Below are 14,917 nucleotides of genomic sequence, written 5' to 3'. Positions count from 1 at the left end.
CTTTTGCAGGGGATTCCAGGAGTTGTCCCCTTTTTGATGAGATCTTGGTATCAGCTGCAAATGAGGCACAACTTTTAAAATGAGTACGAGCAGTTTTGGCTAGAATTAGAGACAAGGGCATCTGTCTCAAAAAGGAGAAATGCCAAATTAATGTGCCAAGGGTTGAATTCCTAGGGTACCTGATCAGCGGCTCTGGGATTCACCCAACCTCACAAAAAATAAAAGCAATTCAGGACGCCTCCACACCTTGCAATCAAACCGAGCTGCAGGCATTCTTCGGGCTCCTTAATTTCTACAGCATCTTTCTTAAACAGAAAGCCACAGTTGCTGAGCCCCTACATCATCTACTGGCCAAACACACGAAATGGTCCTGGGGAAAAGCCAAGGCTGCTGCATTTGCCGCAGTAAAATGGCTCCTGTCAGCGGATTCGTTCCTTGTCCAGTACAGCCAGACCCTGCCGCTGGTGCTGACCTGCGATGCTTCACCATTCGGCGTCGGTGCCATCCTCAGCCACTGTATACCCAATGGAACTGAAGCCCCTATTGCCTTTTACTCCAGGACCCTATCCGCCGCAGAACGGAACTACAGCCAGTTGGACCGGGAGGCTTTGGCTGCTGTGGCAGGAGTAAAAAGGTTCCACGAGTACCTTTACAGATGGGACTTCAAACTAATTACAGACCACAAGCTGTTTTTGGGTCTACTGGCTGGGGACCATCCTACCCCAATGTCGTTATCACCCCGCATGACCAGATGGACTATTTTCCTGGCTGCCTACTCATACCGCCTTATCCACCGACCTGGCTCCACTTTGGGGCATGCTGACGCTCTCAGCCACTGCCCGCTTCCAGAACTTCTTGCTGACCCTATCCCCGAGACGCCAGTCCTCCTCATTGACTGCCTGGAGACTGGGCCTGTCTCATCCACTGATGTTGCCCGTCACTCTGGGAAGGACTCCACCATCAAACAAGTTTTGAACTGGGTGTGGAGGGGGTGGCCCAAGGGGCCTGTTGGGGCTGATTTTAAAATGTATTTTGCTAAATACGACGAATTATCGGTGGTAAATGGCTGTCTACTGTGGGGGGACCGGGTTGTTGTTCTACCCAAACTGCGCATTGCAGTATTAGAGGCTTTACACGTAGGGCCTCCTGGAATTGTCAGGATGAAGTCTTTGGCTAGGAGTTACATGTGGTGGCCTAACATGGACAGGGAGATCAAAGAATGGGTGGCTACCTGCACACCGTGCCAGGAGTCCAGACCAGCTCCCCCAGAGGCGCCCACTAAGGAGTGAGAACATCCTCAAGCACTATGGTCTAGTGTGCACATTGACTTTGCTGGTCCAGTTCACGGCCAGACATTCTTAGTAGTTGTGGATGCCTACTGGATGCCTACTGGTTAGAGGCAGTCCTGATGACCTCCACAATTGCAGAAGTGGTCATCAAGGTGCTACGGAGACTTTTCTCCATGCACGGCCTGCCCAATGTCTTGGTCTCTGACAACAGGCCCCAATTCACAGCCATGCAATTTGAGACCTTCCTAGCAGCTCAGGGAAATAGGCATGCCCTGGTCACACCATTCCATCTGGCCTCCAATGGTCAGGCGGAGAGAATGGTAAGATCTGCAAAAGAGGCCCTCTCTAGGATGGGCCCAGATGATTGGCAAACATGGGTTGACCATTACCTACTAATTCAGCACATCATGCCCAGTGCCATTACTGGGAGAAGCCCCTCCGAGTTTCCCATGGGTCCCATCCAAGGTCTCACTTAGACCGGCTACACCCCAATTATTCTGCCTCATTGCCCCCAGATTCCACAAGCAAGATTCGGTCTTTTAGCATAGGGGATTCGGTATACGCCCACAACTATGCCGGGGGAACTCTATGGATTCCAGCCACAGTGATAGGCATCACTGGCCCTTACTCTTACCTCCTAGAGCTTCAGGACGGTAGGAATTGGAGAAGGCATATTGACCAACTCCATGGCCACCTCTCCAACTCCAATCTTAGACAACCAGAGGTAACTCCTGCATGAGTTAGCCAAAGCCTTACCCAAACAGAGCATACGCTCACTCCTTCCACAGTCAGCTCAAGTCTGAGGGTACCGGGAAACTTATCTGGTTTTGTTGCAGGCCCGCAGAGAGCTTGAAGCAAACCAGCTCCAGAAGCTCCAGCTGCGGCCTGTGAAAGGTTCTAGGAGCTTCCACCAAGTGGAGCTGTGGAGCAAACAGGTCCGTCTGACCTGTCCAAGGAAACCCCTCCTACTGAACTGCGCAGGTCAGGCAGAGCTACCCAAAAGCCCGCCTACCTGCGTGACTACGTTACCAGTAGGATTGTTCCATCTAAGAGGGGAGGGGTGTTAGATACTCATACCAACTACAGTGGTTTCCACCAAGGTCCTCTGTTCCGGTGGGAACAGAGGTTTAATCCTATTGGTCGAAGGGTCTGACAGCTTCCTATAAAAGGGCTGCTGTCAGGCCCAACCTTCGCTGGATTGTTCTCACTTGTTGTTAATAAAGAGCTGTTGTTACCGTTAAGCCGGTGTGTGCCTATCCATTACCCAATCTAACATTGGGTGTGATATTAATCCTAGTATTAATCTCTGTTTAGCTGATTGTTGATTGCTGGTGAGGAGGTGCTTGGACTCCCCCCCCTTTTTAGCTTTTTGATTGTCTTTTTTGAATGGTAGGTGTTGTGGCCCAGGAGGAGCTGTTGCCGCTGCCACCAGACTCTGAGAGTGAGGGTCCCTATGACTCGGCTCAGGAGGATGTGGAGGACCCTGGACAGGGTTCCGACTCTGAGCAGGGATCGGAGAGTCTGGTCGGCCACCAGGAGGCGCCTGAGGCATGGAGCAGCGGTGAGAGCCAGAGGAGGGGGGCTCCTGATGTCATGCCTTGGAGCAGTGGGGAGGAGTCACGAGACAGTGAGTCAGAGATGAACAGGGAGTTCCTGGACGCTCGTTATCGCCGTGCCCATAGACGCAAGGAGCGTGGGCGTAATTATCGGCGGTAAGGGCTCTCAGCTGTTGATCAGGAGACTCCTCTTCAGGCTATAAAAGGGTTGACTGTGGATACACCCTTTGCAGCAATCAACAAAGGACTCCTGCAAGAAGTTTTGGTCTTGAAACATAGCCAGCTGGATAGCTGCTTTCGTGTCTTGTCATTGTGAGCTGTGTCGTGGTTGTTTACTGCCACGGAACGTTCTGTCTGTCTGTGAAATAAACCTTGTTCATTTGTATTGTTCCGGAGTGTGTTCTGTGTGGGCGAAGGAGGAAGGGGGGTCAGAACAGGTAGATAAATGTTGTTTATGTGCCTGTTAATGGCTATTACTGGTATATATTATACTGAACAAGTATCAGCTTGCTTAAGGATTCATGTCACCATATAGAAAGGTTTCATGGTCTATGGACTGTACAGGTTTAATCCCCCATCTTGAAGCAACTTTACAGTGTTTGAAAGTTAGCAAAATTTGAAGATGAAGCAAAGTATTGCTTTGCTTCAGATTGTGGGCCTAGGTCTAGTCACTTTATTGGAAATTAGAATAATTTGAATAATGGCATTATTATATATTTGGCATTAGAATAATGCCAAATGTATAATAAGCACCAACTGAGCTTGAGAGTGGTTCATTTATTTGGAAGTCAAAAGCAACGTGAGAACTGCCTTCTTGTATTGACTTAGACATTGACATTTTCTCTGACAATCCATATGACTCATCCCTTGCTCTTATGAAATTGTTTTCAAAAAGGAGTAGAGATTTCAGAGGACTTCTGCTCCCAAAGTGGTTTGCTTATTTTTTTTTCAAAATTATTCTGAATATTTGAAATCAATACTTTTTTTTCTCCCGAAAGGATGAGCTTTCCCCCCCTTTGGTTTGATCAAATTTATTTGCTGAAATAATATTTGCTTAATATTTTATTCATCTGAGCGCCTTTAAACTATGCAAGTCCTTTAATGGAAACCAACTTTTCTCTTCTCCCTCTTGTGGCCAGAGAGATGGCTGCAGACCAGAACTTTCTAAGAAATCTCTAGAATCCATAAATGCTGTTTTACTGGGGGGTGGGGTGGGGTGGGGATCAATCTAAAAATATTCCAAGTCACAGGGCATACATTATTCAGAATTTCATATCTGTAAATAAATGGATATGTGAAATAAGTGTTATATACACAGTGTACTTCTATTGATAACAGTTGGCTTTCAACCAAGCAAAAGCAGAAGTGCAAGTCTAAGCTATAGGAACTTAAAAAAAAATTGGAACCCAAATCTGAATTTTGTTTATCATTCTAATAGACAACATGATGTACATTCAGAGAAGTAAGATGAAACAATAACACAATCACCCCTATTTCTTTGGCATTATTATGCTTTTTAAAAAAAGAATTGGGAAGGGATAATGATTTAATAATGTGTGTGAATCGGACCTTGGTAGATTCCACAAATCAAGACAAACCTGGACGTTTGTGCTCTTGAGAGAACATCAAACATGAGAGGCTTCCTAAGGGAAATTTCGAATGAAAAGTGGGTTAGAAGCCTTATAAATAAATACCACAAAGAAAAATGCAGCCTTCAGTGGTTACCACTTTCTGTATAAGGAAAATTCTGAGTAATTCCAAATGTTCATGTTTTGAAACAAATGAAACCAAGGGAGGGGAGGTGAAGAAATTTTTTACAGGTTGCAAGGAGAAACCTATAATTGTTTCTCATAGCATTATTTGTGCCTTTGTTGAAATCCCTTTCTTCTTCAAAGATTTGGAAAAGAATATAGCTTAGAAGAAGGACTATGGTTGTTGTTGCACGTTGTATTTCCGATGGATTCTGGGGTACATTTCTTTTTATATTATTTCTCTTTTTTCTGTTATGTTTAGTTCTTTATTTTCCTGAATATTAAAACTCTGTTGCTTTCTTCCACTTCCATCAGAATTGACTGAAGAGCGTGGCACCATTTCCACCAATACCTTCTTCCAGTTTATTTTCAAATTTCACTCTTAGCAACTTCTTGGATCTAGATTTTAATCCAGTGAGATCTACCAATGATGGTGATAGCCACAAACTTTGTTCAAGGTTTTCCAGTCAGCATCACCACTGCAATAGCTGAGCTTGCAGCTCACACGCCTGTTACACTGTTAATTCTGTCACCTCAACACAGAATCCACGCAGCTTGATCTTGATGCCCAACAATTGGTCAAACTTCATCTACAAGTCCTTCAGTTTCTCCACAAAAACATGCCGTTTGCAGCTACATCTTCTAACCTTCCTCCTAATTTCCTACTCTCATCGACCTTTCCTCAATCATCTACCTAACCCAACAACTACCCCAAACAATTGATAACTCATAGTGGATATTCTAACTTTTGTTTATGTAGCTGTCCTCAACTTGATTCTTTAGGCCAAAGGTGTCAAACTCAAGGACTGGGGGTCAGATGCGGCCTGCAGGGTGCCTAGATCTGGCCTGCATGGCTGTCCTGGAAACAGCGAAGGATCGGCCTGCGGTGCCACTGCCAGCTAAAATGGAGCTCGGGAGCACTGCGAGCTCCATTTTCACCTTCAGAGGGTTGCAGGAGGCCGTCCCAGCTGAAACGGAGCTTGGGAGCCCATTTTCACTGGCAGAGCGCGAAGGCCACCACAGGTTTCCTGACATGAGTGATGTCATTTTGGCCACATCCACCCTGGCCACGTCGACCCAGGCCACCTTCAGCCTAGGCCCCTGAGGTCAAACACAACCCTGATGTGGCCCTCAATGAAATTGAGTTTGACACTCCTGCTTTAGACCTTCTTCTCAAGTACATCTGTGGCATCTATCTAGAGCTGTGAGTCCAATAATTATCAGGGCTCCAATTATAACGAATGGAAATCTAAACACACTTTAAGCAAAAGCACAAAGCTAGGCTTATCAAATACGACATGCTATTTGAGGCTTTTCATTAAAGTCCTTAATGATATCATTAAGACTTCAAATATTGTTTGCTGCTTACCAAGTGAGATGGTTTTATTTTGGGGCACAATAAGCAGTAGTTTTGCATTAAGAAATTATATCGATTCCTTTCAAACCAAGGCTTACTTTTTCAAAGTATGAAAAAGACGGAATTGGTTCTTGAACTTTATTTATTGGTCATCTTATTTTTGTCATGGGATAAATTTGGTTTAATCACAGATGGAAACACTGTTGCCACTGAATGTAGTTTCCAAAAGGTCCAACTTGGTTGCAGCTCTGTCAAATTCTGTCTTTCTTTTGTAAACTGTCTAGATTCCAGTGAATCTCTTGGGTAAAATTCTGAGAGGTTTCATGTCTTTAATTAGGAGATAGAGAAGGGCATTTATGAATCTCCTGCCGCTCAGTTCCCCTCACAGCCCAAAACCTCTTTACCGTTTTATGTTTTCCCTAAATTACAAAAGAAGAAATTGTGAGGGTCCCACGAGACTTTTTCACATCGAGGAAATGGGGGAAATCAGGGAGGCTTTCGAAGTAATGGAAAAGTTTGGAACAGAGAATTCTACCGCACACCTTAACTGCAAAGTGGACTGAAATCATCCCTAAGAGAAATTCTCAAATGCTCTGAGTAGAAGATACTATTTGGAGGGTACAAAAAGGATCAAGAAATTACCAGCCACCCACATATGCTGTTCATCTTTAAATTACTGTGACATTCGTTGCAGTGCTTTTAGGTAAATAATGTGCATTTATTTCTAGTATGTGCAGTGAATTTCACAAAGTATATGTTCATTTCTATATAGAGATTTTTACCGATTAAATGTTTTCCCTGGTTATAGTATAGTATAGCTTTATTGATTAGCCTCTTTGCCATATCAAATGCCTGGTTATATTCATTATTGTTTCTACTAGGCTGCCTTGAGCAGATGATCATATGTGCACACATACATATCCATGTGCAAATAATAAGCCCAAATGTTCAGCTTCCTGAGTGGAAAGTCCATCCCTGGGTTCCCAGATAGGCTACACCCTTCCCTTTCCTTCTCTTCCCTTCTGAAATATGTTGGCAAACAAATGAAAGTATTGTTAAAAGCTTGCTCTTTAGCTTAGAGTGGTTTCCACAGATACTTGCAAAGAGGAATAATAATAAAAAAAGTCTTCGGCTTCAATCCAGTAGTGAAAAACAACACAATAGACTATGAAAAATGGGGCTGGAGGAGGGGGGAAAATGCAATCCCTCTGGCCTATTTTTTAATTAAAAAGTATTTATAATTGCTCTTTGTGGTTGGAAAGGGTGAAACAACCAATGCCACACTGGTGTGTCTTAGGACTCAGGGCAGTGGTGGGTTCCTACCAGTTTGGATCAGTTCAGCTGAACCGGTAGTGGTTTAAGAAGATGTTGGATAGCCATTTGTCTGGAACGGTATAGGGTTTCCTGCCTAGGCAGGGGGTTGGACTAGAAGACCTCCAAGGTCCCTTCCAACTCTACTATTGTATTCTATTGTATTGTATTGGTGGCCTGGGTCTCTGGAACCGGCAGCAACCCAGGCCTGCCATGCCCCCGAACTGGTTTTCCAGGTGGCGCTATTGGCGCCATCTTGTTTTTCAGTTCTGTGCATGCACAGAACAATTTTAATAGTATTGTGCGTGGATGTGCAGCGCGCGCCTACACAGCGTGTACACCAGTAGTAGTGCCTGCCAGAACTCACCCCTGAGTCATGGTGAACCTCTGTATTGAATAGACAATATAACATTTGGTTTCCCAAGTGGATGTGACCTGTCAGAAAACAGCCATTTGCTGGAAGGCAAAAGTAGCTCCATGCAATCCTTTTTGCCAGGCATCTAGGACTTCAGATCAGCTTCAAGTTGGAGAATCAAGATTTGAGGAAGGCAATTGATTCAATTTCAGTTTGCGATGTGAGATCCGAAGACAAACACATTTGACTTTGTTATTTGATTTAAAAATGCCTTTAGGGTACAATGAGGATGGGGTCATGATGCTCTCAGCTGCTTCAGAATGGGATAAAAATACTAGGGATGATAGCTCTTTTTAGAGGGCATTAGCCCTGCCAGGGTTCAGCTAAATATCTTGGGGATTTCATGATACTAAATTGTTCCTCCCATGCTTTTTTTAAGGCAGGGCTAGAGTTGAGGGAAGGACAGCACAGCAGCCTCCCCATTATTTAGCACAAGTTGTGTTGCTTGAACTGATCCAGAAACTCCAGTGTACAATATAAACATGTCAAAGCCTGTTTTGAAAAATAAAGTTTTCCAGTTTCACTTGCTTTTCTGGGGTGCTAAGTCTTAGTATGGAACTGAATCTCATTCACTCTTTAAGGTAGATCTGTTGCTTCTGGTAATGGAATTTTATGAGTGCCGAGAGAGTTGGCCAGAGAATGGTTTCTTCAGAGAAGGACTCCCCATCATTATTTTTGGGGGAATACCAGCTTGGACAGAGCCTCAGGTTGTTTGATTGGCTGTCACCTTTAAAGCCTCTCATGGCTTGGGACAAGGTTACTTAATGGACCATCTCTTCCCAGTTGTTTCTATCCGTCCTACCTGTTCAGCAGAATGGGCACACCCAGGGGCCCTACCGGTTTAACAACCGGTTCGGTGGATCGCGCACAGTTTTGAGAAAACGTACCTTCTGCATTACTGCTGGGGAGGAAATCAGCTGAGGCAGGGCAATCCATTCTGCCACGCGAAGGGTTGGGAGCTGAGAAGATATAGGTAAGTAAAGTGCAGGGGGGGTTGGTGGGCCCACCTTCAGTGGTGGGTTTCAAAAAAATTTAGAACCTCTTCTGTAGGTGTGGTCTGTTTTGTGGGAGTGGCTTGGCCGTCATGTGACTGGGTGGGAACAGCTTGGCAGTCATGTGACCTGGTAGGAGTGGCTTGGCAGTCATTTGAGTGGGTGGGCATGGCCAACTTGCAAAATGTGGTGAAACTCACTTAACAACGCTCTTGCTTAGCAACCAAAATGTTGGCTCAGAAACTCTGGCATTGGAAGCATGCAAGTCTTAAAGCTGTCAAGTGACAAGACCCTTGCACCCCTAACCCTTTAGAAAAAAAACCAGGGGTGTTCAAACTTGACAGCATTAAGACTTGTGGACTTCAACTCCCAGAATTCCTACATACATACATACATACATACATACATACATACATACATACATACTGTACATACATGCAGTTTTTATGACTCACCAGCATCTGCATCTATAGATAAAAGTATGCCAATAAAATGTACATTCATTTCACCGTATCCCATCTATGATCCAACTAGAAGTATTCATCCATCCATCTTTAAAATGACCTTCATCTTGACAATATTCATGTTACATTTAGCATAAAAGATAGGTAGTGGATATTGCATATTAAACATTTTGTAAATCATCTTAAAACATGCTCACTAAATATCAGAATTCCATATGATACCAAACAGAAAATTCTTTTACCTATTAAACAAATTGTACTGAGAAAATAGAATTAATTCATTGCATTATATTGTTCTTACCTTGATATGTACTTAAAAAAAATTAAGATGAATGGTAATCTAACTAGTTTCCTCCTCTTGCTTTCTTAATGTTATGACATTTTAGAACCTAAAAAGCTTCCGGTATTTGATCGACCTCTTAAACCAGTGACAATAGATGAAGGCAAGATCCTGCAACTTGCTTGCTATGTAGTTGGATCACAGCCCATTAAGATCCAGTGGCTCAAAGCTGGGAGAGAGCTTAGATCCTCTGATAAATGCAGCTTCAGCTTTGCAAATTGAACAGCTCTCTTAAGAGATCCAAGCAGTTACTAAAACTGATTCTGCGGAATATGTGTGCAAAGTCAAAAGTCTTCTAAGTCAAAAGTAGCAGGGAAAGGTACAGTTAAATTGAATATTTAGAGAGAGAACAACAATTCAAAGGCTGCCTGATCCTCCCTTGCTCGCTCGCTGGGAACCTCTGGGAAGCCACGAAAGTGACTGGGCAGCGCTGAGAACCTTCCTGCCTCTGCTGGACTTCATGGTCTTCTTTTGCTCCTCACGACAGCAATAGATGTCCAGAAGTGGCGGGGCCTGTCAGGCTGGAAGCCCAAGACCCATTAGCCAGGAAAGCGGCTTCTGGACGTCTATTGCAGTCGCAAGGAGAGCGCGGAGAAGAGCGTGAAGTCCAGCAGAGGCAGGAAGGTTCTGAGTGCTCTGGAAAGCCACGAAAGCAACCTTCCTGCCTCCGCTGGACTTTGCATTCTTCTCTGCACACTCATCGCGATTGCAATAGACGTCCAGAAGTGGCTTTTGTGGCTAATGGGGCTTGGGCTTCCAGGCTGACAGCCCCCACCTCTTCTGGAAGTCTATTACAGTCGCGAAGAGCACGCGGAGAAGAGCGCAAAGTCCAGCAGAGACAGGAAGGTTCTCAGCACTCCCAAGAACCTTCCTGCCTCTGCCGGTTGCCCAGTTGGCACGGCCCCGTGAACACACCTCCTCCTCTCTCCTCCTCCTTCCTCCTCCTCCCTCCTCCTCCTTCCTCCTCCTCCCTCCTCCTCCTCCTTCCCCAAAAGCTCTTCTCCTCTTTCCCGGAGTTCAGTGGGAGCCAGCCACAAGGTATGGGTGGAAAACCACACCTTGGAAAACTTTGCCAGGAAGGGAGGTGGGGAACCAGTGGTGGGAATGCCCTAGAATGCCCCTGTGCTTTGCTGGTAGCCATGCATCCTAGGCAGTTTCAGGGAGGTCCTAGGAGGCCGGCTGCGCTGCACAAGCTACCGCCTGTGAGCGGCAATGGAAGGGGTAGGGCACGCGAGTGAGGGGGGTGAGGCAGGTACTCCGTGAGGAATGGGTTCTAACCAGTTCGGTAGATTTGTGGAACCTCTTCTACCGAACTGGTTAGAACCGGCAGGAACCCAAACTGGTCCAAACTGGTAGAATCCCACCCCTGGGCATACCCCATCAGTTAAGGAACGTTGACTGCCAGGCTCAGAAGGTGAGGTTTTTCTGCCATGGTGCCTGTCTCCTGGAACATTAACACCCAAGAAACCAGGTTGGCACCAACCCTGCTGGCATTTTGTATGGGTCAGAGGTGGTCCTTTGTGCTTGGGCCTTGGGTCTTGACTGTGTCTAGGGCCCCATCTCCTGCTTGTGTTGGTAGTGATTGCTGTATTTTTTTTTCAGGTGCTATGTATTTTAGTTTTTGTAGTTGTGATTATAATTGCTTTAATTATTATTTTAAATATTGTTTTCCACCCAGAGTCATTGGCTAAAATAAGCATCTACTGTATGTAAATTTATTATATCAATAAATAAAGGAATAATCTTCATTACACTTTGGAAATACTCAAATTGTAATACATATTAAGGCATTCAGACCATCCTAACATCTAAAATTCTTAGTAGAGTGGTATTTTGGCATCTCCTCAGAAATACAAGTGAATTAATTTGATCATATTTCAGAAAGAAATTGGGATAAAGAAATAGAATGAATAACTGCCATACCATTGCAGCCCAACCAAGGAGGAGATGAGGAACAGGCTTTCTAAAAGTTACTCTTAGCTCTTTTAAATAGGCATGAAATAGTAGTAACTAAGTTTAGAGGAGTCATAGAAGGGGGCACCCTGAACTGGACAAAATATCATAGATACTGTTTAATGACTACAGACTGGAGAGGAAGGATGAATACTTTTGCTCTTGACTCTATATTTCTACAATGCAGCCATAATCATATTTGTAATTTTTTCAGCTATATCTCACTGGTTAACAGTAGAAGACGCTCACATTTATGTAAGTCTGTGCATGTATAAAATATACAGGAAGTCCTCACTTTTGTTTCATGTAGCAACCATTTCAAAGTGACAATGGGGTAAAAAACCCTCAGCTCTCTGACCAATCCCTGCAGTAAGGACTGTTGCAACATCCCACCATCACCATTCCTGTGCTTTGCGATCAGGTTTCGACAAACAGCTTTAATGGATAATGTAAGAATCTCAAGGCACAGTCACATGATGCTCCACTTAATGACTGGAATGATTCACTTAATGAATCTGAATCCCCTTCTGGCATACTTTATGACCTATTGAAGTTTCTGCATACTTTTTAAAAATATTCCTACAAAGAACACATTGCCACAATATTTTGCTGGAAGAAATTTCTTTCGGATTTGCTTCTCCTCTGAAGAAAATTGGGATTTGGGGGCTTTTTTTTGATTCAAGGTAGATTTGCAGTTACGTTATATAATTTTAACAGTTGGCAGAAGGCATCTCGTTCATCTTTCAGCTAAACTTTTTTTCCCTCTCAAAAGGCCCAGATGCCCAGAGATGGAAATTGTTCTCTGATATGGCATCATTCGCAAAGCATTCTAGGAAGTATGGCCAACAAAAAACCTGAGAAAACCCTTGTGCTGCAGAAAGGGAATCAAGTTTTGAACTAAAAGGTGGGGGGGGGGGAAATGAAATGAAAAAGAAATGGATCTTATCACTTTCTATGTCACCATTTTTGAGACACTCAGCTCTTCCAGATTTGGAAAAGAGGTGGAGTAGTTTTGCTCTCAGGTGGATGCATCAGTAGTGATGGTCACTGGCTTCAAAATACTAAGCAATACTGGTGAATAAACCCCTCACAGCCAGTGGTGGGGTTCAAATAATTTAACAACTGGTTCATGATGGCCAACCTGACCCTGGGCGAACTGGTTGTTAAATTACCACCCCCCCCTATCAAAATGGATCAATGGTGGGATTCAAATATTTTACTATCGGTTCTGTGGGCATGGCTTGGTGGGCGTGGCCTGGTGGGCATGACAGGGAAGGATACTGTAAAATCTCCATTCCCTCCCCACTCCAGGGGAAGGTTACTGCAAAATCCCCATTTCCTCTCGATCAGCTGGGACTCGGGAGGCAGAGAATAGATGGGGGCAGGGTCAGCCAGAAGTGATATTTACTGGTTCTCCGAAGTACTCACAATTTCTGCTACCAGTTCTCCAGAACTAGTCAGAACCTGCTGAATACCACCTCCGAAGTGGATCCTGGCCACTGCGCTGCAATGGAGAAATGGGAAATGGAGCAGCCGGCATGAGGGGATGAGGAGGAGCAGGGAGAAGAAAGAGGGAAAGCAGCCTTCTCCTTCCCTCACACCGGCCTCTCCATTGCCCGTTTCTCCATTGCAGCACAGTGCAGCACTTTGATAGCAGGGTGGGTGGGTAATTTAACAACAGGTTCACCTGAACTAGTGCGAACCAGCTCAATGCCACCACTGACCCACCACTATATGCAGGCAATACATAAGCATGCATTGCCTGCATATAAAAAGGGGTGGGGCTTCAATTGCCAAGTTCCACCTGCCATTTGGAAGTGAGTGAGCATCATGGAAGACTTCCCTTCTGCTCTCACCCATCCAGAGAAGGGTCAAAGTTCCAAGTCTTTTTGTTGAGACTTTGCTTTAACCTTTTTTTCAACAACCCAAAGAAGAAAAGATTTGACCACAAAGTCATCTCTCTTTTTTAAATAAATGGTCACGTTTCAATATTTTTGTAATCAAATAAAAAGTCCTTGCAGTTTTTAACAATCAAGGGAGCATCAAACTTTAGATACCTAAATATAAAACAATTATGAAAAAAAATAGCAGCAGGAAATGATTGGACCAGTTTAAAATAATTGTGTAAAAAGTAAAAGAAAATAAAAACAAAAAGGTAAAGGTCAACTCAGCAATCACCATGATATTAAAGCTCATAGCATCCTTTTTCTAATAATGCTTCAGGGTCATTAGGGAATGAGTTAATTTATCTTCTTCCAGATGTTTATGTGGTACTCTAGGGCATATTGTTTCCGAACATGGAAGTGTTATTATAGCCATACTTAGTTAATGAGGGTTTTAATGTTGCTGAAGTTAGGGGACATCATCACATTATTAGGATACATATATTATTTAAATATGGATTGGGTACATTACAGCTGTCACAAACTGGTGGGCAAATTGTGTGCTGCCCAGGGGCGCTGCACAAAAATAACAGCAGGCAAATATGTATGCACACAGCTGCAGTATTTAAAAATTCCTGTTTTAATAGCAGGTGAGTGCATATGCAGGTGGCTAGAATAGAATAACAGAGTTGGAAGGGAGCTTGGAGGTCTTCTAGTCCAACTCCCTGCCTAGGCAAGAAATCCTACATCCTTAGACAAATGGCTATCCAACATCTTCTTAAAAACTTCCAGTGTTGGAGCATTCACAGCTTCTGGAGGCAAGTTGTTCCATTGATTAATTGTTCTAACTAGAATATTTTAAAAAATGTTCTGAGAAGGGTATTACGGTAAGTGGAATTCTTCATCAGGGTGTCTTGTATGGTAGCCACACCCCTAGGTAGTGTGAAGACATGTTATTTCCCCCCATTTTCATTATTTTATCACGTAATAAAAAAGTAAAGGTAAAGCGTGCAAGTCGTTCCTGATTCTAGGGGGCGGTGCTCATCTCTGTTTCAAAGCCAAAGAGCCAGCGCTGTCTGTAGATGTCTCTGTGGTCATGTGGCTGGCATGACTAAACGCCAAAGGTGCACGGAATGCTGTTACCATCCCATTGAAGGTGGCCCCTATGTTTCTACTTGCATTTTTATATGCTTCCGAACTGCTAGGTTGGCAGAAGCTGGGACAAGTAATGGGAGCTCCCTCTGTTACATGGCACTAGGGATTTGAATCGCCAAACTGCCAACCTTTCTGATTGACAAGCTCAGTGTCTTAGCCACTGAGCCACTGCGTCCCTTTCTTATTATTCTTAAATGTAACTTAATCCATGGAAGGTGCATGGAATTAGTCTCTGTGAGTTGAAATGGCATAAAGATAAATTAATGAAGGTTAGGTCTACTTGCACAAGTTTGCTCTGAGAACTGTTATTGTGGTGAAACCTGCTGCTGAATTGCAAGAGGAAGGAGTGAAGAGGCAAATCAGCATTGTGTCTTTGGTATACAGAAAGAGATTTAGAAGAAGGGATTTTCACTAGATCTTCACAATGCTTATCTGATAGTTAGGCAAAGTA

This window comes from Natrix helvetica (assembly GCF_964273705.1).
Source record: "Natrix helvetica genome assembly, chromosome: 1".
Taxonomy (NCBI): domain Eukaryota; kingdom Metazoa; phylum Chordata; class Lepidosauria; order Squamata; family Natricidae; genus Natrix; species Natrix helvetica.
Note: the sequence above shows the minus strand (reverse complement) of the source record.